The sequence below is a fragment of the Phodopus roborovskii genome, unplaced genomic scaffold (genome assembly GCF_943737965.1).
Source record: "Phodopus roborovskii unplaced genomic scaffold, PHOROB, whole genome shotgun sequence".
NCBI classification, from domain to species: Eukaryota; Metazoa; Chordata; class Mammalia; order Rodentia; family Cricetidae; genus Phodopus; species Phodopus roborovskii.
Genome location: NW_026127016.1, coordinates 1 through 26,584, shown reverse-complemented (window position 1 = coordinate 26,584; position 26,584 = coordinate 1). Strand labels below are relative to the sequence as shown.

The window sequence follows — 26,584 nt, the reverse complement described above, 5'->3', positions numbered from 1 at the left end:
ATGCAGAAGCCAAGCATCTATGCGAACATACCAGGTGTGGCCTACTGCACCTTCCAGAGTGACCTTCAGTCACTGTCCCCTGGCACCTCCAGGATGTGATTCTCCTAGTTTGTAAAAGCAAAGGATCTAGAGCCATCAGTGTTCATACATGTTCTGTATACCTTTCATGCCCAAGAAAGGGAAGCAGACAGGAAGCCTGAGCCATTGTTTAAGGAATGAGGAAGGTCCACCTGATGTGACCTCCTCTATCTTTGGAAGAAATATGTCTGGATTGGAATCATCTTTAAACTGCTCTTATGATGAAGAGCTATGAAGGCCATCAGAGTGTGCTGGAGGCAGCAATGTATGCTGTATATTGGAAAAATAGGGAGGCTGCTTCATTCCTGGGCACTGACATGCACTTACTGGCTGAGTTCTCAGTGGAGTGGGAGGAGTTGCTCTGTAATGCCATTGATACCTGTATAGTCTGCCACATGCAAAGTCAACAACTTACAGCTCTCCTGGTTATGCCTGGGATGACAAAGGTTGACAATACTCCTGGCCATCACACTTTTTAGAGCAACCTAATGGCAAATTCTCACTTCTCACAGTGATACACACCGTGGGACTCATAGATCAGACCTGGCTGGGGGTAAGTGTTGTCTGTCTGTCACACTCCTGCCACATGGCGGGGCTGGCTCCAGGAACTTGACCTCCAAAAGGAGCAAGTTCACATCAGGCATGAAGCTGGCTCCTTCATAGTTCTGCTGGGTGGTTTTGGGAAAGCTCTGAGCTTTAGTTTGCTCTTTGGAAGGAGGACAATGCTTTTGTGTGAACTAACTGCATAAACAAAATACTGAGCCCAGGATCTGACACTTAGATGTCAAAAATCCGTTACTGATCTACCATCTCAGATGATCAGAGTTGAGGGGTAGTAATTCCCAAGATGATGTCATAGGTGTGGTATCAGGTCTAATGAAAACCTAAAAGAAGAGTGTTCTTGTTTGGGGATCTCACCATAGTTGTGTCATCACAAGTCCCACTGGTTAAATGACACACATCTGATCTTCAGCATGGCCCTCTGCTTTGCTCACAGGTGTTGCTATTGTGGTGGTCTCCTTCTTCCTCTCAATGTACTACAACGTCATCAATGCCTGGGACTTCTGCTATCTCTTCTGCTCCTTCCAGGTAAGCCAACCTCTGGTCAGAGCAAAAGAAAAGGGTAGAAGATGCAGGGCCACTCACCAAGTGGGGAGCTGGTAGAGGATGAGAACGCTCAGCCTGTGGGAACCCTCTCAGTGAGGGGGAGCGTGATGGGAGCCACAAGCCAAGCAGGGATGACAGAATCTGGATCCACTACTTATAACAATGTAAGCCAAACTATGCACTGTGTGTGCGCACGTGTGCATGCATGTGCGTTGCATGTGTGTACACACATGTGCACAATCATTTCTGAGGAGCAGGTCCACAGCACTCATTGGAATATCTACAGGAATATTTTCAATGACAAGCATTTTAAACAGTGCATTATCTAAATTCTTGTTACTGATATTCTGGAAGGGTCTAGGCTTTGTGGAAAATAAATATGAGCCATAATTCCACACTAAGCGCTGGAATGTTCCTCTCCACCAGTCACATTCTATCCCCACCCCACCCCCATCTTCATCCTTTTCACTCTCAGAGACTCTAATCCCACTGCCTCTTATATCAGCCTCTTTTCCAGATGGAAAGCATGAAGAGAAGGACCCAGGAATTACCACTCTAATATCCATGCATTCCATACTTCACAGAACTCCCCCCTACCCCCTGCAGTAAATCCTCTTCCAAGGTTACACAGCAGACCTTCACTTGCACTTCTATGGGCCATGCAGGTCCCCGGAACATATAAATCTACACTGGCATGGCCATATACACGACATGAGAGAGCTTTTGTTCAATCCCAGGAGCTACAAGTGACTCTATAGGACTCTACTTTGGTGGGAGGGTGTGGGTCCTTCTTAGTGGGTACATTTAGCAGCAAATATAAGGACCCTATCTTTACCTTCTGATGCAGATGAAGGGAGAAGAACACTGAAAATCTTCAGTTGTTCCATGCCCTAGAGCTTCTTCATGTAGCATGTTCATTGGCAGGAACATTAAAAAAAAACAAAAACAAACAAACAAACAAAAAAAAAAAAAAAAAAAAAACTGACGTCGAGCTCATCTCAAGCAAAGGACCCAGAGGTATCCTCAGATTTGCAGCCAAATATGTGAAACAGTGTGAATTAGAGTGGCCTCAGCAGAGGGCCCAGAGAATGTCGGCTAGGCAACTGAGCTTAGAGGGCTTCTGCTCTCTTAGCTAGTACCTGCTGCTGGTTCCATCAGACACCACAGTGTCTCCCCCGTGGCCTTTACATACAAATGGGCTCACTGCTCAAGATTCTAACTCAAGTACTCAAGCTTTGTTTTTAAATTATTTTTAAAGTTTATCTTATTTATTTTATGTATATAAGTGTTTCACCTGAATGTCTATGTACAACATGCATGCCTGGTGTGAGACTGCAGAGGCCAGGAGAGCATGTCAAATTCCCTGGGACTAGAGTTACAGAAGGGGAGCCATCCTATGGTTACTGGGACTCTAACCTGGGGAAAAACAGCCAGTACCCTTAACTAGTGAGCCATCTCTCTAGGACCTACAACCGGTTTTGAACAGGGTAGCTACAAGGATCTGGAAAGACTAGGCCAGGAAGCCTCTGATCCACTGTACTCTGTTGTTTCACGCAAGCCAGGCTAGCCCATATTTACAGGATAAGGTGTGAAGCCTCCTGTCAAAGATGCTTCCTATCATCCCACCAAGCCCTTGACCTTCCTTTGACTGTCTGTTGATTCTCAATTTACTGAAAAGGATCCCCTGCCATGGTCTGTCTGCCCACTTAATGGTAACGGCACAGGCTACGACGAGGAGTATGAAAAGGTTTCACAATGGTGTACTTGGGCAGGAAAACATTGAACATCTCACCATCCATCCAGGGAGAATAGAGGAGTGCAGTGGAGCCAGCACTGAGTCTTCATCCTGGCCTGGCTGATGGTGTATCTGTGCATCCTGAGGGGTGCACTGAGTCAACCAGCAAGTTGTGCTAGGAGTGTGGATGGGACTGAATCTGGTCCATGCTAGGAGCTGTCTCTTGCTGTCCAGAGTAGAGGCTCAGTGGGTCAGAAGGGCATGTATGGTGTTATTGGCATGTCCCTGTACTAGCTGACAGTGGAGGGTGTCAGAAGTGATTAAAGTTGTAGCACTGAATCTGAAATGACAGGCCCCAGCCAGTTCTCACACTCACCTGTACCAGGTCATTTCATGGAGATATTCAAACACCCTTGCTATTCAGTCCTCACCTCAAATGCCAGAGCTATTATTTTGGGTGGAGGAACTCAACATCAGACTAGCCAGCCTCTGGGGACTTTATTGTGTAGTTGGATTTGGGGTCCCATTTCAAAGTGCTTTCAGGAAATCAATACAACCCAGAACTGTTGGGTTCTCCCTTGGTTTTTTGTTTTGTTTTGTTTTGTTCTGTTGTGTGGTATGGGGTTTTAGTTCTTGTTTTGGCTTTTATTTTTAAAGTGTCTCCTTATGTACTTCAGGCTGGCATGAAACTGGCTGAACGGCCCAAGTTGGCTCAAACTCAGTGATCCTCCTGACTAGCCTTCTGAGTGTTGGGATTTTAGGCCACAGATATGCCAAAATACCCAGCAAAGGCCTTATTTGCCTAAGCTATTCTTTTCTGCTGAAATGCCCAGGTTTCCATTCATCCTAGGGCTGGAGTATCTGCTGTATTTCCATCACCCGTACCTGTTTCAAACTGGGGTGAATGCTCCATATTCAGCTATTAGGCAAAGCAAATCCATAGTGGATCACGTGTCTTATTCTTCTAACAGCCCCTCAGAGTAGATATGAGGTCACTCCCAAAAGGATTAGATAGGCAAAGTATTATTCGCAAAATCACAGCCAGGGACAGCAGACCAGGACATAGCCCATATTTACTCCAAGCTCTTCCCATCCTATTGGTGACATGCAGCATGAATATTCTCTACATCCTTTGTGACTTAGTCATTTACAATTTTTCTTCTTCTGACAATCCCATGAGACCCCTAGATCTCACTCTGGATCACCTGCCTGCCTTCTCCAGCACTGACATGTTTGTTCGGTTTTGTTCTTTCATGAGGCATCAAGCTTAGAAACAAACCTATGTCATTGAGATATTGCATGACAACCCCAATGTTGTTTCTGGCATGACATATCACATTATTTTCTAAGTCCCCATAGTGGCCAGCATCTTAGCCCCAAAGCACTTTGCCTCACAGCTGAGCAGAAGAATCAGGGTGTTCTTTCTTCAGCTGAGATCAGACCTTGCAGCATCTGCTCTGTCCCAACCTAGACCAAGTATGATCCAAAAGATCTAATGGTGATGTCTGTACCCTTGAATATTAAAGCAGTCCTTCTCTCCAGGCTCTTATAGCTGTGAAAATAAGTAGAGTCTGGACATGATGCCATATTAATCCTCACCATCTATTTTCTCTCCTATATCACTATGACCCCCACCCTGACTGAAATGCCCCAGGGGTCTCCATGTATGGGGAAAGATGCTGCCTTTTCCTTTTGTTTGAAATCTCTTTTATTCTCCTCTGAAGTTTTACTTATTGGTCAGAGTTATTTCTCCTGATAGGTTAAGCCAAAGCTAGATCACATGTCCAGCCATCCTTCCCACAAGAAAAAAGAAGGAAGCTACTTGTGAGGACTCTAGAAAGCCCAGAAGAAACACAGCCCACTGGCGGGGGTGGGGGTAGAAGTCCAGAGCTTTCCTCGAATGTCTTCTTAGTGCCCAGTGTTATGGACCCGGTTCAGCCCTCCCCCATGCCCCTGAATTTCTTTCACATCACTGGCAAAAGGACTCTTATCCATTTGCATCTCAAATTTTGGTTTGACATATTACTATTTGGGTAAATTCACTAACCCCCCCTAAATGTGTAAGAAATACATAAAACATATATCCCACATTCTCAGCGTCCTCTGACAGTCTTAGAAGTACATGAAGTATGGTGCCATGCCAAGGAAGAAATGGAAGACTGAGATTAATTGAAGCATATCAAGACATGGTCACTAGCTGGGTTTCTCAGAGGTGGATCCAACTCAAAGAAGATTGGATAAAAAAACAAACCAACCTTGTGAAAAGTTTTGTTTTGTTTTGTTTTTGTCTATGAATCTAGCATACATAGAAAGTGAATTACCCAAAATTTCCCACCCAGGGTAGGTAGATGTTTATCTGAAAGCCCTTACTTTCAGGCTTTTAGAAGTCAGGTGACCCTGAGTCTGAGATTCCCCTCGCCAAAGAGACTAAGAACACATCCTTGAAATTGTGATGCATGTCAACAGGGAAAGAAGATTGGCTTAACCAAATAGACTTCTTTTTATGAAGAATGCACAAAATCAGTACATTTGTTGCATTTGTTAGGGACATTGCCCTGTGCACTGTTTTCTACATATGGACATGCCTAACCAGGCTCCCCTCGGATCCCATCCAGAAAACCCAGTTCTGCCCCTTAAGACACTAATTTCACTTTGAGATAACATAGATCCTGTAAGTGATTAGTCTTTCTGATTTTCTTGGGACCTCAGAAAGCTGAGTCAAATCTGGCTGAAAAACAAAACAGAACAAACAAACAAACAAAAAAAAAAAACAAAAACAAAAACAAAACAAAACAAAACAAAAAAACAAAAAACGTGCTGTGTGGGCTCCTCCAGCCTTTCAGCCTTCCTCTTAGAGAAACAGGGCTCTCGGGGAGGTTGCCTCTCATGCACTGGAGAAGAAATTTCATGGGGCAACAGACATGAGCAGCCACAAGTCCCACACTCTCTTCCTAGACCATACCCAGAACCTGTGTCCTACTCAGCACCAGTGCTACCCACAGCTCTTAGCAGCTGTGGATGCAGCCTAAATGCCAAAGAATTAAGGTTTTTGTGGGAGGGGCTGTCCCCATCTCTCCAGCAGTCTTATTCTGTTCCTGGATGCCTACAGGCACTACTTCATCGCGCTGATGCCTCTACTTGTGCTGATATCTACTTGGATCCGTGGGTCTCACAATCCACGGAGCTACCAATGGCCTGAGGGCCATGGCGTTCACACCCAAGGTATGGTTTGCAGAGGAAGGGGACTGTCACTTTCTGGGATACCTGGAGGGAAGGGGAAAGAGGGTAAGATCTGTAATCATCAGAGTTGGTGTGAGCCCATGACTGGGGCTAAAGACTATAGATATCCTGGAAGTTATGTTCTCTGTAGCCTGTCCTGCAGCTCACTACCACTAGTGACTAGTGCCTGTGCTTCCTTAGGTCTTCCTGCTCCAGTTCTCACCAAAGCCCAGTCCAGACTCCCCACTAAGCTAGGGACCATGGACATCACTCCAGTCATCTCCCTATCTGATCCCATATTTTCTTAGACCTTTTCCTCTAGGGAATGCTATGGTCCCGTCCTTAACGTTCTTTCCAGTCACCCAGCTGCATTGTTCTTCAGTGTAGATGTTATATTGAATTTAGAGTAGGGTACATTCTTTGCTGGACAAATGGCTGGAATCATATGACTGTATCCTTTTCAAAATGGGATGCTCTTATTGCATAGGCCTAAGTGTCAGTACTGGAGTAATCTCTAACTTGACTCCATCCACCTAAATTTCCTATGTGGTAAGACTGTTATTGGTGGCAGGTCAGGATTTAGATGTTTTATGTGTTTTAGACTATTAGACCAGGCAATAATTAATTGCACTTCCATGGGTAGGTTGCTACAGAGGGTATGAGAGGAAGATTGCTGAGTAGTTTAATTTCTGCCAGGAAATACACTGATACATTCTGAGACATGGACCCAGAATTCAGCCCCAAGTCATTCTGACTACCTGTGAGTTGGAAGTACTCTTCCCCATCTCTGAGCTTTCATCTCCTGGGGAGGGAAGAGTTTGGGATTAGAGCTCAGGATTCCTCAGCCCTATCCCTACTGGCCTTCTAGATGAAACAGCTAGCCAACCCCAAGGCCTGGATCAATGCAGCCATGCAGATCTTCTCCTCACTGGGCTTGGGGGTTTGGCAGCCTGATTGCCTTGCCAGCTACAATGACCCCTCCAACAACTGCCAGAAGCATGCCATCATTGTGTCCATCATCAACAGCTCCCACCCCAGATATGCCAGCATCGTGTCCTTCTCCATCTACGGCTTCAAGGCCACCTTCAACTATGAAAACTGGTTAAACAAGGGAGTCTAAGCTGTCCCTCAGAACCGTGGACCCCCAAGTGGGAAGGCAAGGCTCCAAAGCCCTGAGCTGTGGCGAGACTGGGAAGGATCAATCTCAGAAGTCAAGGAGCAGACTAAAGACACCAGTATTGAGGTCTGCAATGTGAGGGTAGTTCTGTTTCCTCGACGTGCTAATTGCTGCCTTCTACCAGCACTAGAAACTGAGGTCCAGAAAGCAAAGCGTCAGCCTTGCAGGGAATGGGACATTTAAGGTAGTCATTGCACTTAGCAGAAAGGGCTGCTCAGGAAAACAAACCAAACCAAACAACAACAACAACAAACACACCAGTGTCTTCATCTCATTTGTAAGTCGCGTCTCTATTTGTCTACTGTCTTTGGCTTCCTCAAAAACAAATGCTAATATGTCCAGCAGGGAGGTCACTTACATGAGTAGCCATCTCTAAACTAGACTTAAATTAATGGAAATCAGTATACATGCAAATCATTTAATTCGTACTGTGATATAAAATTAAGCTAATAATTCTAGGCCAAATGTAGTGGTGCATGCCTTTAATCTCACCAATATGTGGAGGCAGAGTCAAATGAATCTCTTAAGTTTGAGACTAGTCTGGTCTACACAACAAATTCCAAGACAGCCGAGGTTGCACAGTAAGGCCCTGCCTGAAAATAAGTAAATATGTTTAAGTGATTCTAAACTTATTTCTAAGCGTTGGTCAATGGCATTAGCCACATTCTTGTGTTGTCACCACTAAAGGGTACGAATTTGGCTATGAAGTATTGAATGCTTCCAACATCCTACCTAATCTCACTGGAGGCCACTTATCCAGATGTGAAAGTAGCCTGTTGGGAGGTAGTTTCTGTTCTCATCTCTCTCTAGACGGGGCAGGAGGGGAAGAGGCTACCCACCTTCCTCCCAGGTTTTAGAGCCAATGGCTTTTTAGTGGTATATGTTAAGACGATAGTCTGCTCGCAGGGTGATTCTGCTGCTGACAAATTCTTTGAGCTAGAAGATGGCTTTCTGACAGCCAGCAACCTGGAGGAGGTGAAGGACTACCTGGCATCCACCTACCCAAGCAAGTATAGTAAAGTGTTCCCCACACATTAGAAACTGCAGCTTGGAGTCAGAGCTGAACACTGTAAGAGGCCTGGAAAGGGTGGGCACTGCCTCTCTCCACGGTCCATGAAGACTCGTGGAGAGAGACATGGTCCCTGCAACAGTGATGAGAGACTGGACTCTGCTCTCTCCTAGCTGCTACTAGGAATTCTTTTCATTTCCCTGTGTCTTTTTGAAATTTCCAAAACTTCTTGAGAAAGGCAAAGGACAAGGTAAATACACTGTCTTGATTTAGGGTTACTAGAGGAGGAGAGGTTTATTTGGCTGCACTTCTTAAGCATTGCTGTTCATCATTGTAGGAAGTAGGGACAGAAATTCGAACAAGGTAGAAAGCTGCAGGCAGGAGCTGATGCAGAGACCTTGATGGGTGCTGCTTACAGTTTGCTCAACCTGTTTTATTAATAGAGCCCAGCACCACCAACAACACAACGGACAGTGTACTCTCCCCAGCAATCATTATTTAAAAAAATGCTTTACAGACAGATCTTATGGAAGCATTTCCTCAGCTGAGGTTCCCTACATCCAAGTTGGACATAAAACTATCCAGCACTCAAACACCAATATTTCCAATTCTCAAATTAACACTATAAAACTTTTTGTTATATAAAATGTAGATTTTTATACAGGACAAGCAAAATTATTTTAAGGACACACAATTAAATGTCCCTGAAATTAATAGAAAGTTTTCCCCTACCATTGTAGACAAAATCCCTAAGGTTTTGTGCCCATGATACATTGTTTTTAAATTTTATTTATTAACATAATATCCATGCATGCCTATGAATGGCCTGATGATTTGATACAAGTATGACATATATAGCCACTAGACCAATGCCCCTAGCATTTCCTTCTCCTCATACATGGATTATATATATATATATATATATTAATCTTCTAGTTATTTTTGTGTATCATGGATTCTTGTAGATTAGAGTTTCCACACTTTGGGCACAGAAGCAGCGATTTCTGCTTCTAATTCCTCTGTGTTTTTGTGACTCTTGTCTAACCCTCTGTCTTCACTCAGCTGCCTTCCATCTTCTTGGAGGTTCATTTATCACTTTCTACAAATGAGTGTAAAAAAATGCATTATTTGTCTATGATTTGTTTTATTTACCATGATGCCTTCACTGTTCTCTACCTTTACACTTGACAAGATTTCTCATTCTTTTTATGGCTAAGTATTATTCCTTTGTGGATACATACCAATGGATTTGTATATGTTCACTCTTCCATGGATGGTTTTATATCCTAGAGTTTTTTAAAGGAATATCACAGTAAACATGAGAGTGCTGCTATATCCTTGACACATGGCTGTTAAGATCCCTTTGCAATAATATCTAATTGTGGTTTTTATTTGTATTCCCTTGAAGATTAATGATGCTGACTTTTTGTTCATAAGTATTTGCTGGCTATTTGTGTCTTAAAATTTTAGATGTTTTTATTTTTATTTGACACATATGAGTATTTTGCTTACGTGTATGTGTGTATGCCAAAATGTGTATGTCTGGTTGGTGCTCGTAGGGGTAAGTAAGAGGCTATGACAGTGGTTGCGGTGAGGGTTGCCACGTGGGTGCTGGAAACTGAACCCAGGTCTTCTGCAGGAGCAGCAGGCGCTCTAACCAGTGAGCCAGCCCTGACGTCCCTCATTTCTTTTTAAAGAAATGTCTATGTAGCCCATTTCTTTGCCCATTTTTTAAGGTAATTCCTCACTCTCCAGTTGTTTCAGCTCTTAAATAAATAGAATTAAGGGAATGAGAGGTATTGACAATAAAAGAGTCAAATGCTAATGAAAGATGTCAGATGACTCCAGGAAAGGAAAGATACTCTATGGACAGATGTCCTAGTTAATTTTCTCTTCTGTTCCTGTGAAGAGACACTATGTATTATGTACTCTGTACTCTGTAATTATGTACTATGTTTCTATGCTTATCAAAAAGCATTTAATTGAGGCTTTGCTCACAGTTGCTTTGAGTCTATGACTGTGGAAGGAAGCATGGCAGCAGGCTAGCAGGAAGAAATGCCTGCTTATATCTAATCCACAGGCAAGAGGCAGAGGGAGGAAGGGTGAATGTGGAAGGAGTAAGAGGTAGGACATTGTAGAAGAAAGAGAGGATTGGGTTCAGTCTGGGCCCTCAATGGCATACACACTCCCTTCAACAAGGCCATCTCTCCTAACCTTCTAAAATAGTTCTACCCACTGTGAACCAAGGGCTCAAATATATGAGCCTGTGGGCACCATTCTCATTCAAACCATCACAGAGTTCTTATTATTATTGTTGTTGTTGTTATTATTATTGTTGTTTTTGTTATTAATGTTGTTATTATTATTATTATTAATGTGTTCATACTACCCAAGACAGTTCACAGATTCAGCCTTCCAATCTCACTAACAATACGTTCATAGAATCAGAAAAAAAATCTTAAAATCTACATGACACTATTGAATAAAAGAACGAAACTGAAGTCATATCAATACCTGATTTTGCTGGCTGTCTACAAAGTGTCTGTTATTGGCTTGAGAAAAGACAAGGAGACAAGTACAACATAGTAGAGTACCTGAAATCCACATATTTCTATCAAAGACACCAAGAGAATACATTGGAAAGCCATCATATCAATTACTGATGCTAGATCCACATCTCACATGCTGTACAAAAGTCCAAAAGTATGAAAAGTCTAAGGGGAAACAGGGGAAACACTTGAAGACATAGGTTTGTGTGTAGTAATTTCATGTTTTGGGATAAGACCCCAAAACTTGCAACAGAGTAAAACCAGTGGGATTACATCAAAGAAAGATCTTTCTGTGCAATAAAAGAAATAGTCAGTAGCATGAAGAAAATATTTAGAACTCACACACACATTCACAGAGTAAGGGGAGACTCTAAATAAATAATATTGTTTTGTTAGCAGCTGTACTAAGTAATGACATTTTTAAAATAGTAAATACATAAAAAACAAATTCTAATTTTTTATGCATTTTAATACATAAGTTTCATTGCTCCTTATTCTTATTCACCTCTCTCTATCCTCCCCTCTTTACCCCTTCTTCTGGTATAATTTAGAGGGAAAGTATATGTTGGAGGTGTAAGAATAACAGAGGAATTACTATAAATACAAAAAGAAGTCATAAAAAGCTGCTCAAGTAAGATGATTGTGGTTGATACATTGTTTATGAACTAATGAAGCAATGAAGATCAGAGAAGCAAAGCATCCAGGCTACCAGAGAGCTCTGTCCTGTACCAGGGCTGAGAGATATTATTCATAGCAAGCTGGAGACTAATTGCCAAGAGTAAATACTTAATGCCCTGCTCCTATCTTATATATTAGTGCTGTGGATTAAAGCTGTGAGCTCTGTTTCTCTTTTAGACTGGATTCACTTCTGGTGTAGCCCTGAATGGCCTTGTAAATCCAACATTAAGTATTTTTGAATTTTATATTTTCTTACTCTCTGTTGTTGACTGTGGCCTTCTCTTGTGGCTCACCTTTAGTTGTAACAGGATTTGTTTTAACTCTGTAGGATATGGAAGAGTGTTATCTCTCTCCCTCCATCTTTGTTCCTTGGGGATTGGGTTTTGATTTAGGAACATGCTTTTCTTCTCATTCACCTAAGTCTGTCAGATAATTTCCTTTGTGAATGTCTTTGCATATCTTCTGTTACATTGCTATTGTAAATAGTGTTCTTTCTCCTTATTTCTACGGTTGTTTATGTTGGTGGCAGAAGAAACAAACATTTTTGTATGTTAGTCTTGTACCTTGAAATCTTGATGCATTTCCTAATGAATTCTCACAACTACAGATTGCTCATATTTTCTCTATAAACTATCCTATAACCTGTGGATATAATGAACACATTTCTTTTCAGTGTCTGTATTTCAACCCTTTTTTTATTGTGGTTTCACTATTATTATTGATTTTATTGGAGTCTCAGGCACAATTGTTTTCCTGTACTTGAACACAGTGAAATTCCAAGTTTTAGGTGAACACTCTGACTAGTTCTTAGATTTACTATAAAGACTTTTTCTTAGACTGCTTTTAGAGAATACTTTCAAGGCCAGGATAAAGGTTCCATGGCCTTTGCTTATTGGTTAGTTAGGGAGTAGTTGTTTGTTTTTTGTTTGTTTGTTTGTTTGTTTTGATTTCTTCTCTTTTTATTTTTTTTAATTTTATTTAATTTTATATAATAGTCCCATTAAATGAAAACAAACATTTATATACAATATTTGGGAATTTGGGTGTCGTTCTTTCCAAACTACTTCCTGCTGATAAGGCGCTGTCTTGGGGGATACGAAGAAGATTCAGATATCCTGGCTGTAGTTTGTAGGGATGTTTTGTCTAGCTGTTTGGAATGTAGTATCAGCTTGTATTCTGTTTCAGGCAGTCTGGCATGATCAAACCACATTAGTCTGGAAGGAATCCACATCTTTTCATTTTCTGTGGAAACAAAAATAGAAATCCTTTTCCCCAGTAACTTGTCCTTCAACTTAAATTTTGGAGTCAAAGCACTTTTTTACTTTTTTTTTTTTTTTTTTTGTTTAATATATTATTTTACATGTCGATCCCAGTTCCCTCTCCTTCCTCCTCCTCCTCTCGCTCACTCCCTGATTCTCCCTTCTCCTTCCTTCCCTCCCTTTTACCTCTCTGCCCCTCTCACATGCACTCTAAACACCCTCCTCCCATCCCCCCACCCCAATTCCATATGTAGGGGAGCCATCCAGTTGGGGTCATGTAGATCTGACAGGTTCTGTGAAGTAGGGACTAGGCTTTCTCCTGTCTCTAGATTAAGGCAGTTATCCCTCCATGGGAGATATGTTTGCAAAGTTCTTTGTGAACTAGGGACACATCCTGGCTCCGCTGTCTGGGGTCTCTTAGACTGCTCAGTCCTTCTGGCTGAGACCCATAATCAGGGGGCCTGAGTCAGTCCCATGCTGGCTTCCCCAGCCATCAGTCTAGTGGCCCTTAGCTCCTCCTTGTTCAGTTAAGCTGTCTCTATGAGTTTCTGCTGCATGGTCTTGTCCTCTCCATCTGCATGTAGGTTCTAGTTCGACTCAGTGTTTATGTATGGGTGTTTGATCCTTTTTTCAGCAGGCATTAGTTGAGGCTCCATGGAGTAGTTAGTTGTTGATCTCACTCTCTGGGAAGGGCATTTATGATAGTCTTTCCACATAAGCTCAACTTGTTAGTTGAGAGCAATCTTATTGTTCTCTCACCTTTCTTTTGTGTTCTAATTTTATCTTCAAACCAATATTGGATCCCTCTTTTATCTTCTCTCTCTCTCTGTCTCTGTCTCATCTCTCTCTCTTTCCTATATTCTATTCCTAACCAGGCTCGATCTTCCTGGTCGCACATGTTTTACTTCTCTCTCCCCTCATTTTCTCCTACTTCTCTCTCCATTCGGGTTCCTCCCCCACTTCACCTGAGCTCTGGGGGGACTTGCCCCTTCCCAGTTCTGTAAGGGATCAGAGATGAATCTCTTAGAATACACCTTGTATCCTAGTTCATCTGGTGATGTGAATTATAGGCTGGTGATCATTTGATATATATCTAAAATCCATATATGAGTGAGTACATACTGTGTCTCCTCTTTGTGACTGGGTTACCTCATTCAGGATGGTTTCTTCAAGTGCCATCCACTTGCCTGCGAATTTCAAGATACCATTATTTTTTTCTGCAGAGTAGTATACCATTGTGTAGATTTGCCACATCTTCATTAACCATTCTTCAATTGAGGGGCATCTAGGTTGCTTCCAGGTTCTTGCTATTACAAATAATGCTGCTATGAACATAGTTGAACAGATGTCTTTGTTGCATGGATGTGAATCCTTTGGGTATATGCCTGTAAAAGGGGATTGCCAGGTCCTGTGGTAAACTAATTCCCATTTTCCTGAGGAACTGCCATACTGATCTCCAAAATGGCTGTATGAGTTTGCACTCCCACCAGCAGTGGAGGAGTGTTCCAATTTTCTCTCCACATCCTCTCTCTAACATAAGTCATCACTGGTGTTTCTAAATTTTTTTTAGCTATTCTGGCAGGGGTAAGATGGTATCTCAAAGTTGTTTTGATTTGCATTTCCCTGATAGATAAGGATGTGGAGCATTTTCTTAAGTGTCTTTCTGGCCTTTTTGATTTCCTCCATTGGAGATTTCTTTCTTCTCAGTTCTGTACCCCATTTTTTAATAGGTTATTTGGTGTTTTGTTGACTAGTTTCTTGAGTTCTTTGTATATTTTGGAGACTGGGCCCTTGAAGTCAGATATAGGATTAGTGAAAATCTTTTCCCCAGTCTGTGGGCTGCCATTTGTTCTTGTCAACTGTGTCCTTTGCCTTACAGAAGCTTCTAAGTTTGAAGAGGTCCCATTTATTAATTGTTTCTTTCAGTGTCTTTGCCCCTGGAGTTATGTTCAAGAAGTGGTCTCCCCATACCAATTTGTCTAAGGGTACCTCCTACTTTCTTCTAAGAGTGACTCTAATGTGGCTGGATAGATGTTGGGGTCTTGATCCATTTGGACTTGAGTTTTGTGCATAGCAACAGACATGGGTCTATCTGCAGTCTTCTACACACTCATCCAATTTTGCCAGCACCATTTGTTGAAGATGCTGTCCCGCCCATTGTATAATTTTGGCTGTTTTGTCGAAAATCAGGTGTTCATAGGTGCGTGGATTAATATCAGGATTTTCAATTCGATTCCATTGGTCTACCTCTCTATTTTTATGCCAATACCAGGCTGTTTTCAGAACTATAGCTCTGTAGTAGAGTTTAAAGTCAGGAATGGTGATGCCTTCTGAAGTTCTTTTATTGTATAGAGTTGTTTTGGCTATCCTGGGTCTTTTGTTTTACCATATAAAGTTGATTATTATCGGGTGAAGAATTGTGGTGGGATTTTAATGGGGAATGTATTGAATCTGTAGATTGCTTTGGTAAGATTGCCATTTTTACTATGTTAATCCTACCTAAGCAAGAGCATGAGATCTTTCCATTATTTTTTTTTTTTTTTTTTGTTCTTTTGTTTTCTGGGGTGTACCATTGTCCACGGAGAGATACAACACTTCTCCTTTTTTTGCTTGTTGTTCTAGTTAGAGTTATAATTGCTATGAAGAAAGGCCAGTGACCCAAAGCAAGTTGGGGAGGAAAGGGTTTATTTGTCTTACACCTCCATCAGGACCTCAAGGTAGATTCCTGGTAGATAAGAACTGATGTAGAGGTCACGAGGTGTGCTGCTTACTGGCTGCTCCTCCCCATCACTAATTAAGAAAATGCCCTGCAACTTATGGAAGCATCTTCTCAGCTAGGTCCCCTCTGTTCAGATAACTGCAGTTTGTGTTAAGTTGACATAAAACTTAACCAGCAACGTTGTAGAGCTCAAATCTGCCTACAGGATCTATAGCCTGACCCTCCATTCCTACACAACTCAGACACCAAGACTGACACCCAGGCTTCGAGATCTAGATCCTACTTGGGCAACCATGGCACCTGTTCTAAGCTGGGCATCCATTCCTTATTGCCTTCTTTGGTTCTGACACTTAGTTTTTCCTTGCTTGTTTTTGAGATTGGCTTATGTCCAAGATGTTATAATTACTGATTTTATTTTATTTTATGTTTTTAGAATTACTTTTCTTTCCCCTGCTCCTGCCATTCTCTCTCTTATTTCCTTTCCTTTCTAATATATATTCTCTACTGTTTGAAATTTGGACTTTCATATCTCCTTCCTGAAATCTCTTAATTAATATTTAACTTAACACAGCTTAATGTTAGAGAGTATTCATGAGTTCCTTTCAAAAGTAAAAGAATTTTAGATCACTTTCTCTCTGTCTTTCCTGTCTTTGCATTTTTAAAGACAGAAGAATGATATAGAAATCCTGATCTTCCCACCTCTGCCTCCTGAGTGCTGGGATGAAAAGGTGTGTGCCAGACCTTGTTCCCCTTCCATTTTAAACATTATTGTCAAGTGTAGTTCTGGCCCTTTGAGCCTATAAACTTTCTAAATACCGCAAACTTAGGATGCATAAGGCAGTGAGATCTGTCCCTGGGCTCAGGGATGGACACACACACACACACACAAATACACACACACACACACACAATTTTATTTGTAAATACTCTTTAATGCATTCCAGCTATCTTTGGGAGAGAGGAGCTAGATTTAAAATACCTACCTGTGGGGCTAAATAGATGGTTCATCAGTTAGAAAAGCTTTGGTGTTCTTCCAGAAGACCGGAATCATTTCCCAACACTCACATCAAGTAGTTCAAAAGTCACCCCGAAAGCATCCGATGTTTCCTTCTGGCCTTGTAGGCACCTGCACACACATGGTACACAAACACACATGTACATATGCATATAACTAAATAAATCTTCTTTAAAATATTGTCCTATAAGGCAAGTTTTTTTGTTTATCGTGGGGGGGAGAAGGATGTGTTTTCAAGACAGAGTTTCTCTGTGTAACAGCTCTGGCTGTCCTAAAACTTATTTTGTAGACCAGGCTAGTTTCCAACCTTGCCAGAGATCTGCCTGCCTCTGCCTTCTGAGTTCTGGGATTAAAGGTGTGAGCCATCATGCCTGGACAGGGCAAGATTTAGGGACTGTAAACTTTGTTAGATTTTGCTTCCACATAAACATTTGGCCCCATTTGTTTTCTGTCATTCTTTTTCCTTATTTTTGTTTGTTTGTTTGTTTGTTTGCATCTTTTTGAGGCAGGGTTTTTCGGTGTATCCGAGACTCTTCTGGAACTCCTGTAGACCAGGCTGGCCTCAAACTCAGAGATCTGCCTGCCTCTACCTCCTGATGGCTGGGATTAAAGGCGTGTTCTATCACTGCCTGGCAATGTATAAGAGTCTTTTTAAACATTGTTTTATGTATATTTTGTCTACATGAACCATGTGCATTCCCAGTGCCCATAGAAGTCAGAAAATGCTGCTGTCAGATCTCTGGAACCAGAGTTAGCCACACTGTAAGCCACTGTGGGTACTAGGAATTTAACCCAGGTCCTTCGGCACAGAAGCATATGAACGCTCTTAAACACCAAGACACTTTTTAGCCCGCCCCTTTTTCTTAAAGAACTGTGCCAAGAGTAGTTTTTTTTTTTTTTTTTGTTAACAGTTATTTTCTCCCCAATACTTGGATAATATTTGCCTTATAATTCTGGTTTCAATCGTTGCTGCTGAATTTTTTTTTATTTTGATTTAAATTAATTATGTGTGTGTGTGTGTGCGCGATGTGCATGTGTGGAGTGTCAAAGGACAACTTTGTGGATTCAATTCTCTCTCCTACCTTTACATGGGTTCTGAGATTGGAACATGGCGTTCAGGCCTGCATTACAAACAAATCTACTGGCTGAACTGTCTTGTCTGCCCTTCTTTTATTTTTATAAGTGAGCAGTCCTTTCTCTGACTTCCTAACATGTCCCTTTGTCTTTGGCATCTTTAGTGAATTTAGTATGGGTGGGTTTTTATTACCTCATCCAGGCCTGAACCTAAACACTATTAAACCTGCTGGATTTATGAATCCATGATTTTTCCTCAGTTTTGGCAAGTTCATACATACTATGTCTTAATTGTCACCTGTGTTTATGTCTTTTCTCCTTGAAGATCTTCATTTAGATTTATGTTAATCTTCTTTCTCCTATTCCACACAGGCTTTATACCTCTTTGATTACATATTGGCACTCTCCATGTCATCATTTCATTGGGTTTCCTTCATGTTGTTAAAAGGGGAATCTGAGGTGGTTTAATGAGAATGTCCCCATAAACTCACATGTTTTAATACTTGTTCCCTAGCTGGTAGAACTGTTTAGGAAGGATTAAGAGGCGGGCTTGTTGGAAGAGGTGTGTCTGCCTGCCTGCATGCCTGGCTGCTGCCTGCCTGCCTGCTGCTTGCTGTATCCCTGCATGCCTGCTCCTGCCTGCCTGCATGCCTGCTCACCTGCCTGCCTGAGGCCTGCCTGCCTGCTGCCTGCTGCTATGCTTTCCTCATGATGATCATATGGATTCTAACCTTTCTGCAGCCACATGAGCCCCAAATTAAACACTTTCTTTTCATAAGTTGCCTGGTCATAGTGTTTTCTCGTGACAACAGGAAAGGAGGAAGACAAAGTTGGTACTACGGGTGGGGTATTGCTGTGACAGGAAGCTGGCCATGCTGCTTTTGGAAGGAATATGGAAAACCTGGGGAAATTGGATTAGGAAAGCTGATGACTGCTATAAGCAGGGTTGAATGGACATCCTAGTCAGAGTTTGAGAAAACAGTGCTAAGATCATTGAGGGTTATGGATGCTCAGCTCAAGAAACTTCAGAGGGCAACAGTATTAGTGACAGTGTTAGGAACCATTCTTCTTGTGGTGCTTGGGGAAAAAATGAGATGCTTTCTGCCTGAGGGCAAATTGAAATAGCTGGACTAATTTTATAGGCAGAGGAGATTTCAAAACAGCCAATTATTAACTCTATTGCATGGTTTTTAGTAATCACTTTCACGTGTAGCTACCATAAAAATAATAAGCAGGGCAAAGAAACACAAAAATGTACAGTTTGAGGAGGAAAGAGCAATTAATATAAGGAGACACCTGTGTGAAACAGAATAAAGGGAGTGTTGTCTTGGGTGAAGACCCTCCAGCTCAACCTAAAACTTGTAAAAGGAAATGCCTTTTGTATTTCTAAAAAGCTGCAATGGGGGAAAAATGTTATGCAAATATAATTCAAGAAGGGAACAGGCTCCAACTCAAATGACTGAACATGCCTTATTGGCCAGGTCGTTCTGCTTAGATCCCTTGAATGATACATGAGTAAAGGAGTTGTAGAATCTTCCTCCACAGTTAAGAAAAGCTTCTGAAGCGAGGTGTTTGGCATGGGAATCCTTCAAGGAAAACCAGAGAAGCTATATGTGAATTTATGAAAATGAAGCCTGGATTGGGTTGGAGACCTCAAGATGTTGAGATGTCAAAACTTGGATAGGAAATACTTACCAAGAAGCTTGGGACCAAATCAAGAGAGAAAGTCACATGTTGTAGCCAGCAGAACTTGAAGGGGAAGAGCCATCTAAGCCCATTGGCAGCAGATTAGAGCTTTAAGATTTGGGGTTTGCCCTCCTGAATTTCCATTTGCCTACAGCAACAGATTAGAGATACAGGATTTGGAAGTTTGCCCCGCTGATTTCTGTCATGCCTTGGTCCAGTATTTTCTAACTATATTCCTCTCATTCCTCCCTTTTGAAATGGTAATGTATATTCTATGCTGTTTTACATTTAAGTATATAATTTACTTTTGATTTTACAAGGAGTTATAATTAAAAGTTGCCGTAGTTCTCAGAAGAAATTTAAAAGTGTTAACACTGATGGGACTATTAGAGTTGGACAAAAGCTTTCATTTCACATTATGATCTGGCCACAAGCCTATGGCAGCCAAGGTGTGGGGTGTGATGGTATGAATGAGAATGGCCCCATATGCGCATATGTTTGAATACTTGGCCCCAGTTGGTAGAGTTTCTTGGGAAGGATTAAGAAGTGTGGCCTCATTGGAGGAGTACTGATACTGGCAGTGGGCCTGAGGTTTCAGAAGCCCAGGACATTCCCAAATAGCTCCCTCTGCCTCCTGTTTGCAGAAAGGGATATAAGCGCTCATGGGCAAACACCATGTCTGCCTCACAGCTGCCATGTTATCCCCATGATGGCCATGGACTCCAAACTTGTAACCATGCACCCCAAATTAAACACTTTTATTTTCTGTGGCCTTGGTCATGGCATTTTGTCACAACAACAGAAAATAAGTAAGACAGAATCACTTTCATAGATCTTAATTTGTTTGATTCTGTAGTTAGAAAACATACTGGGCAAAATGAAATTCAGAATGTTCTACCCTCACATGTGCAGGATATCAAAAGAAAAGAAAATTATATATAGAAAGTGGAAATGAGGGGGCTGGAGAGATGGCTCAGTGGTTCAGAAAACTATCTGTTTTTCCAGAGGACATGTGGGTTCAATTCTCAGCACCCTGTAACTCAAGCTCCAAAGGATCTCTCTCTCTCTCTCTCTCTCTCTCTCTGTCTCACACACACACACACACACACACACACACACACACACACACACACACACAGACAGACATGCATGTGAGCAAAACACCAATGCATATAAAATAAAATTTTTAAAAAGAAAAATGAAAAGAAGTATACAGAGTTTTCGTTGGGTAAAACTTATATTTGCTTTCTTTGAACCTTTGTTTTTAAGTAGTTGACTACCTGGCTCTTAGAGGCTGGCTGATGTGATTAGGTTAAGTTTCACAGTGTACAAAGTCACCATTAGTCCAATTTAAGTGCATCTTTAGGTCAAACTACAATTGATTGAACAGAATTACCCTGAAACCAACTCCCTGTCCACTAATTTTCTCTTCAGCCATATCTAATCCAATATTAACACTACAGTGACCTTAAAACCAATAATAATATTAATCATTGAAAAAACTATTTTTAAGTCATTGATTCCAATTGTCTACGATTTGTGGTGCTTTCTGTGGTAGTCATGGGCAGGAAAGTGAGATCAGAGTACCCCAGTTAGGGTGTATTTTAACACTGACATTGTACGAATTGATGGCTCCTGATACTAATAGTGAAATAATTGTTGTGTGATATCTAATATTCACTTAAAATTACAGTGTCATGTTATCCTTATCTGCTCCTGACACCTACTATTCCCACTGTGCTTACACCATTGAGCTTATTTACATTTTTGTATCAGTCAATACAAAATGTTTTCTATAACCAAATACCTAACACGGTCATGAGGGAGGCATTTATTTTATTTCTGGAGGGAGAGGTACAATCTATCATGGTGGAGAAGGATTGTACAATTCATGACAATAGACCCATGAGCCTAATTCTTAACAATTGATGGACAAGGAAGCAAAGAACAGACAGGAAGTGACATCGGGCTATAAAATCTCAAGACACTTACCCAATGATCTAATTTCTCCAGTGAGAGCTCAGCTCTGAAAGTTATATGTGATGATATATTATTTATGATTCATCAAAGCTTGCCTGAGGATTCAGAAAGCAAAGCCAGCAACAAACTATAGAGGCCAGGCAATGGTGATACATACCTTTAATCCTAGAAACGATACTAGCTATTGTGGTATGGTGGCACACACCTTTGGGTAGATTTCTGTGAGTTCGAGACCTCCCTGGGATACACTAGAGTGAATCAGTCTAAAAGATTAACAGAGCTCAGGCCTTTAATCCCAGCTCTAGAGAGGCATATAAAAGACAGGAACCCAACGTCTCAGGGTGCATTGTGAGATTTAATCTCTAGCCACCCTGAGGAGAGTGTAGCAGTCTGAGGTTTGCTGGAGAACTTGCAGAGACAGGATCACTCCCTTTAGACTGAGGTAGACATAAGAGCTAGTGGCTCAGCTGCTTGCTTCTCAAACCTTCGGCTTGGAGCTTGAACCCCAATATCTGTCTCTGGGTTTTTATTTTTGGTGTTACAGTTACACACCTCTAAGAGTGCAGCAAGACAGGGAGGATAGACATTCCACATTTGAACTATGGTGTTTCATTCTTGTCCCCTCTGACTCACATGTGTATCTGGTGTCTTTTAATCATCAGCAGGCTGTCCAGGCACGGGCCTGGCCTTCATTGTCTACACTGAGGCCATTAAAACATGGAAGTTCTCCCCGGTTCTGTCAGTTCTCTACATCTTCATGCTGCTGATGCTGGGTTTGGGGAGCATGCTTGGAAACACAGCAGCCATACTCACCCCTCTGACGGACAGCAAGGTCATCTCGTGCTACCTGCCCAAGGAGGCCATTTCATTCAGGACACCAGAAGGTAGAGGCAGGGCATGGGTGGGTGACAAAATGCAAGACAATCAGTGGAAGGGGTCTAATTAGGGGAAATGTGGTGATTCTAAGACAACTCCAGAAGGGCTGCAAGGGTGTAGCTGGGTGCTCCTGCTAGGGTAATACCAAATTCCACTTGGGTATTGTTCTAGGAGCTGTATGTATTGTAATGTGTACCACAGAGACCCATTTTTAATTTCAACATCTTGCCACCCAGCCAGGATCATAAGAACACTCCTGTGCCTCCGATGGCTCTATATTCAGGGATAGATAATGTCATGTCTGATCACATGTCCTAGCTATCATGTGGGAGCATCCTCTTCCCCACCTCGAAGCCTGATAGCACCTGGTATTTTTTTCTGAATTTGGGTCTCTGTGGTCCACAGTACAAAGGCATGTAGCTCCCAATCCAGCACTTAATCCTCTCCTGAGGGAACACTCCCACTGGCTGACATTGTATGGTATGGCAGTGGGAAGGGCTACTAAGAATTCAGAGGCACCATGGGAAAGCCTGGGAAGTCAGAAGAAAACCTGGAAATAGTCAAATATTGACTCTGCCATGTTGTGCTACAGGGAGTTATCTGACAACACTGAGCCCTGGAACCCCGGTATAAAAGGGATCTCTGACTACTACCTTGGAGGCTTAATCTGGTCTGGTATATGACCAAGAGCCTGGCAAGTGAGAACACCTACATAAATGTAAATTGCAGTTTCCTCCAAACCAATCCTTATCTAGGGCCCCACACCACATTTAAGTCCACTTTCACAGTCTCAGGGGCTATGTTTTGGTATCTTCAGCATTCCCAGACTTTCAACCATTATGATATCCCCAAGAGCAACACCCTGACTTTGTTGTTGTTTTCCTGCTCTGAAATACCTTACAAAGCAGCTCCTATAGTTGATGTGGAACTCACCCTCCACAGCACACCTAGGGATCGATGGCTCTTGTTGACATCCACGGGATGAGTCAGAGTCTCAGAGAGATGAGCAATGATCTTGTGTTCCAGGTCTGGTGTGCCTCATCAACTGTGCTATCGGCACAAGTTCACCATGGAGGCTGGGAACTACTGTTTGACATCTTCAATGACTATGCAGCAACACTGTCTCTGCTGCTCATCGTGCTGGTGGAGACCATAGCCGTGGGCTACGTGTATGGTCTAAAGAGGTAAGGAGACCCCAGATCCTGCCTGCTACAGGAGGTAGAGAAGCTGCAGGTCCACATCCAGGAAAATCACCTTCCTCTGTGCGCATGCCTGTTTTAGATAGCAGAACTGCAGTCTGTTCTCTGCCCTCAAATCTCTGCTATCTCTGCTTCCTCAGTTTACTTGTATCTTCTTTCCTTTTTCCATTTTCTTTTTCCCATTTTGTATCATCAGATGGATTTTAGGCTCAAAGAGTGGGTGTACCCTGTGATAATACATCAGATTCTATTCCTGAACACTCCTAAGTGTCTGTCCCCTACTCTCAACCTAGGCATATGACTGCCTTTTCTGCACTTGTCATGCCTTCCTAGGGTCAGTCACAGACAGGGTCTCAAAACCATGTACCCTCAAAGGTGAAAAGAGGAACATTGTCCTATATCATTATTCTATTCTTTTTTAGTGTGCTCACTATCTCTGCTATTCTAGACACCCCGAGCATTGAAAATTTTCAGGGTCCATGCTACTGGCTTCATGAGCCTTTGTCAGAAAATCTTGGGAGTGAGCCTGGTGCAACAATTTAGTGAAGCCAATGTGCAATCAAATCTGAGAGCATGGTCAGAACCTATTGAAGGAGAGGGAAAGTACTTCAGTTGTGTTTAGACATACTTACATCCAGAGCAACTTGTACAAATATAAATGCTCTGTTGAACATCTCTAGTTATGGTGGGGAGTCACCAAAACAGAACAGTTGTGCTCTGGAAATCAGAAAGGTGAAGTAATGCTATCAGGAAATGCAATGTGCCTCTGTTTACCGATCTAAAGGTAGTTGAACCTGGGAGAATGGAGCCTAAAAGGGGGAGTAAAGTCTCACACAACAGCCAACTTTATTAAGAACATCAGAAATATCCACTTTGAGTGTTAAGAAAGATCACGTGAGTAAAGCTCTCATGAGTTCAAGCCGAGTATAATCACAATGACAGGCTGCACATGGAAAAAAAAAAACAAGAATTTCTATAGAGGTATAAATAAGTAATAAATAGCCAGTTGGCAAGAATAATCTGAAGCAAACTATATGATACACCTGGGAGAGGTGTAGAAGAATAATCCTCCAAGAGCAATTCAGAGTTTTGGAGAAACTGAGGTCACTTAGACTTTTATTTTCTGGAAGATTTCTCACAGGTACTCAGAATTGTTTTTTCTTCTTGAGAATGTTTTTCCCTTTTCCATTTTTCCTTTTTTAATTTTATGTGAGTTGGTGTTTTGTCAGTGGGTGTCAGGTCCTGGAGCTGAACACAGATGGCTGTGAGCTGCCTTGTGGGTGCTGGGAATTGAACCTAAGTCCTCTGGATGAGCAGCCAGTGGTTTTGACCACTGAGCCTTCTGTCTAGCCCCAGCACTGAATTCTCACAGGAATGCATTCTTGGATTGTGTTAGGATACTCTTCCATCCACATTGTGGTTACAACCTGCTAAACCCACTTTAGATTAAAGAGCACCCTAAATTAAAAAATGCATTTGTTATACCTGCCTTCCTATCCATCACACTCAGAGCTGTCAAATGATCATCCCAGAGGCCATGTGATTGACGGGGTTACCAACATCTCCACAGAATACCCTGCTTCAGATTGCTTGCCCACAAAATGTTGGGTCTCAAACTATAGCTTCTACAGAATTCATTTCCCTTTCACACATTGTAGAGTGAGAAGACACTAAACTGAACAGGTCAGCCAAGGAGCTCTCCACATACAGTCAAATGCCAGTTTCTCCATGGGGACGTAGCTTTGGTTTTTTTATTTTGTTACTGTAAAAAGAGAAAGATCACTGTAGAATGATAAAAAGATCAATTATAATGTTTAAAAGCTTACTCATATAACAGCTGTAGAATATACATTCTTATCAGCACACTGAAATTCCCCCAAATCAAATCTCAAATAATGTAGTCGTAATTAGAAGTCAACATGAATCATGAAGGTGGGATGCACCTGTAACCTACCAACTTGAGAGGCTGAAGCAGGGAGACTAAAGACCCGACCTAAACAATCAACCTAGCTAAATCCCATCTCCAAAGGGGAGGCTGGAGCAATGGCTCAACAGCTAAAAGCTCTGGCTGTTCTTGTAGAGACCATGGGTCCAAGTCTCCAGCACCCAGTTGATGGTTCATAGCCATCCAGAACCCCAGTTCCAAGTAGGTATTATGTATATACATTATATATATATATATATATATATATATATGTGTGTGTGTGTGTGTGTGTGTACATATACATATGTATATGTAGAATATGCAAATAAAATAAAAACATATCTTTTCTTTTTTAAAGGACAAGAATTGCAACACAAACAAAAGCAAATAAACAAACAAAAAAACAAACAAACAAACAAAAACTCTCAAGGTCTCCTACAACAGTGCTAAGGAGATTGGACTCTCTCATACAGGGAAACTAGAAACTCTATGATTAATTAATGGTGGACTCACCAGGATGAGCAAATAATTGAAAATTGTATAACCTTAGTTTGCAGGGTAAGACTATAGAACCCCTCATGTAGAGCTATCCTTGCTTTCTCTCCTCTAGGAATTCTGGCGACTCAGCTTGATCATGTTCTGTATCGTGTTTCTGATAGGCACAGTGAAGTTCCTACCCACAGGCAGTCATCCATTAGCCTGAATTGCATCCCGGGAACACTCAGGTGGGGGCTAAGCCTGACTGAGTCACCTGCACTGGGAATCTGGACACCCCAGAGAACTGAGATTCATCCCTTTGTTGAGATGATTTTTAACACAGTTGTGACCGAGGTTCCTGAGTGAAGTGTAAATTTTAAAACAGACAGGACGCTCAAAATTTATGATTTATGATTGTTTGCCAGTTGTGCTCCTGAGGCTACATGTGTCACTGTACGTGCAAGGTGGGAGGGAACCCCAAAACAATAGTGTCCCGTTGCACTTATTAGTAGCTCAGGATGTGCCATCGTGAGCGTTTATACTATAGAAATTTACAAGCACATAGATCGGAGTTTTTCTGCAGTTTCCAGTTCAACATCAGCAGACACAATGGTGGGAGATGTTATTCTATATATGTTTCTCATACTGGTTAATAAATAAAGCACTGTTGGCCAATAGAAAAGGAAGATAGAGGGACTAGGAGACAAGGAGGAAGAGGAAATAGTAAGGAGGAGTCAAGATGGAGAGTCTGGAGAAAGCAGTATGCCTACCAGCCCCTTGGTAAGAGAAATACATAGATCAGTAGAAATGGTTAATAATTAAG

The 26,584-nt window shown here is 41.9% G+C and overlaps 1 pseudogene; it reads left to right on the top strand.

The window, feature by feature from the left end:
* LOC127214759 (sodium- and chloride-dependent transporter XTRP3A-like) lies at window positions 1-23,349 on the top strand (annotated as a pseudogene).
* The last annotated feature ends 3,235 nt before the right edge of the window (window positions 23,350-26,584 follow it).